Source organism: Carlito syrichta, unplaced genomic scaffold, assembly GCF_000164805.1.
Source record: "Carlito syrichta isolate Samal-C Ts95f unplaced genomic scaffold, Tarsius_syrichta-2.0.1 Scaffold263506, whole genome shotgun sequence".
In the NCBI taxonomy this organism is placed as follows: domain Eukaryota; kingdom Metazoa; phylum Chordata; class Mammalia; order Primates; family Tarsiidae; genus Carlito; species Carlito syrichta.
The window spans coordinates 322,374-324,893 of NW_007207602.1; positions in this window are offsets into that span (position 1 = coordinate 322,374).

A 2,520-nucleotide genomic window follows, 5' to 3' on the forward strand; every position below is an offset into this window, starting at 1 on the left:
GAAATTGCGCTTTTATTTGGGTTTCTGTTTGTTTATTGTTGGTGTATAGGAATGCAACTGTCTTTTGCATATTTATTTTATACTTTGAGACTTTGCCAAAGTCCTTTATCAGTACAAGGAGGTTTTTGATTTATCTCTGTCATAAGGCTTTTAGAGAGTTCTCTGCTTCCTTTTTACTTTTGTATTTATGTGTGTGTGTTTTCATTTTTGTGAGTGCTCTGTATGCTTGGTTGACTCTGTGCTTGCCTGTATTTTTGTGGTGAATATGACCTCTCTCTCTCTTTTTCTTTGTTCAACAACTTCTTCAGCATCTTCTGAAGGACTGGTCTGGAAGCAGCATATTCTCTTACCAGATTTCTGGGAAGGATTTTAATTCTCAATCAGTGATGAAGCTTAGCTTCATAGGGTAGGAAATTCTCAGCTAGAATTGCTTATCTTTAAGAATGCTAAAAATGGGACTCCAGTCCCTTCTGGCTTGTAATGTTTTTGCAGACAAATCTGGAGCAATTCTGATTCTTCCCTAATAGTTAGTCTGATCTTTCTCTCTTGCTTCCTATGGGATTTTTTTTCCTTTATGCTTACTTTGTGGAGGATTGTTATATGTCTTATAAGTGGTCTTCTCATTGATAACTTGTAGGAGTTCTCTGAATCTCTTTTGCTTGAATGGTCACCTCTTTAGCAAGATGTGAAAAGTTTTCTTTGATGACCTTATGGAATGTTTGTTCCATGGTGTTCTCAATTACCCTTTTTGTTTCAGTGATACCAATCAGGTGTAGATTTGGTTTTGTGACATAGTTCCACATCTCTCAGAATCTTTGCTCCTCCTTTTGGAGTTTTATTTGTATGTTTTTCACAGACTGGATTGTTCTGTATTTTGTTCATCAAGCCCTGAGCCTCTTTCCTCCACCTTATTGAGCCTGCTCCTTTGTTCTTGTAATTGGGTTTTTAATTTCCAGGATGATTTTCTTCATTTTCATAATTTCAGAATGTGCCTTTCTAAATTTTTCTTCCTGTATAATTTTGATGAGTTTTGTTTCAAGTTTCTTTTGGCTGTCTTTGCTCATTCTAGCCATACAATCTCTGATTTTTCTGACTGTCAGCTGAGGCAGATTCTTTAGGGGTTTCCATTGTCTGGGCTCTGATAGCTGCCTTTTCAGACACTGACTCTTTGGGACTCTTAGGATTGTTTATATTTTTTTCACCAATTTTTTTTCTCAGTTGTGACATGCTTTCTTCCCTCTCTATAATTCCTCTTTGGTTTTTTGCCCTGACACTAGTCAATGACTCTCTGTCTAAGGTTCTGTCATTCTACATAGGACACTCAGCAACAGAGAGAGGGACATTCACTTCTGCTCCTTGTGCCACTTTGTGATAGGCCTCCCTGCTGTAGATTTTCTGTCTGCTGTTAAACTGGTTCAGTTGGTTTTCAGCCACTGTTGCAAGCACTCTGCTGAGAGAGGGTGAGGGGATAAACTCCCATCTACTGTCTGCAGTTTGCAACCCAGAAGCCTTCCCACCAGGAAAGCCATTGGGTGTCTTTCATGCCACTCCCTTCCAGTTTAAATCTGTGCTCAGCTCTTGAAAAAAGAGTGAATTTTCTGCCATGGTGGGGGATCCACCCTGTGGACATGCAGGGCTGTAAGGTAATTCTTCATGATCTGGCAGGCAGGTTGGCCACCAACTACTGGCCAAGGGAACCAAGTGAGATCAATCTTCAGGCAAGCTTTCCCGGTCTAGGTGGTGGCCACTAGGAGAAGCATGCTATAGCAGCTGTCTGAGTGTGGGTTTTATTCCCTGTTCCACTTGGGCTCAAGTTTCCCACCACTGTGCCCTGACCAGGACTTCTCCTATGTGGGAACATTGACTAACATGCAGCTGGGAGTAGGAGAACCAACCCAAAGCATTTTAGGATCACTCACTCTCTCTTATTTACTAGGCAGAACTTCAGTTCTTATGTGAGCTTGGTACACAACAGGGGATGGGGCATTCTGGTTCTAGCATCTGTTGTCGCTTTCTGGTCTCTATGTGTTCAAAGAGATCTTTGCTGGACACAGAGTGCTTCACCCACCCAAAACAGTTCAGGTTGTCTCAGTATTGGCAGTTGAGTCCCGACTCTCTTTCTCGCTCAATGAGAGAAGTGCCGGTTTGCTGTTCCACAGTAGCCATCTTGGATCTATGTACTTCTTTATAGCATATCTAGGTTCATTGAAGTTCCTGGCTACCAAGGTGTTCCAGTACCTGCAAGTCACAGGGGGACAAATGCTATGGTAGAGCCACCTGGATTTTCTGAAGAGTAGGAAATGAAACAGTGAAAGGAGACAAGCTCGGGTGTAAAGTCACAAGAGACCCCTTTATTTTTGCTGTTACAAACATTAGCATTTTCTACATGTCTCCAGTTGTACAAGGCTTTAGTCTTATGGAAATAGTTTTTTGAAAGCACACTATTCATTTTTTTTTTTTTTGAGTTGGAGTCTCACTCTGTCACCCAGACTGGAGTGCAGTGGCCGCTCCCAGCCACCG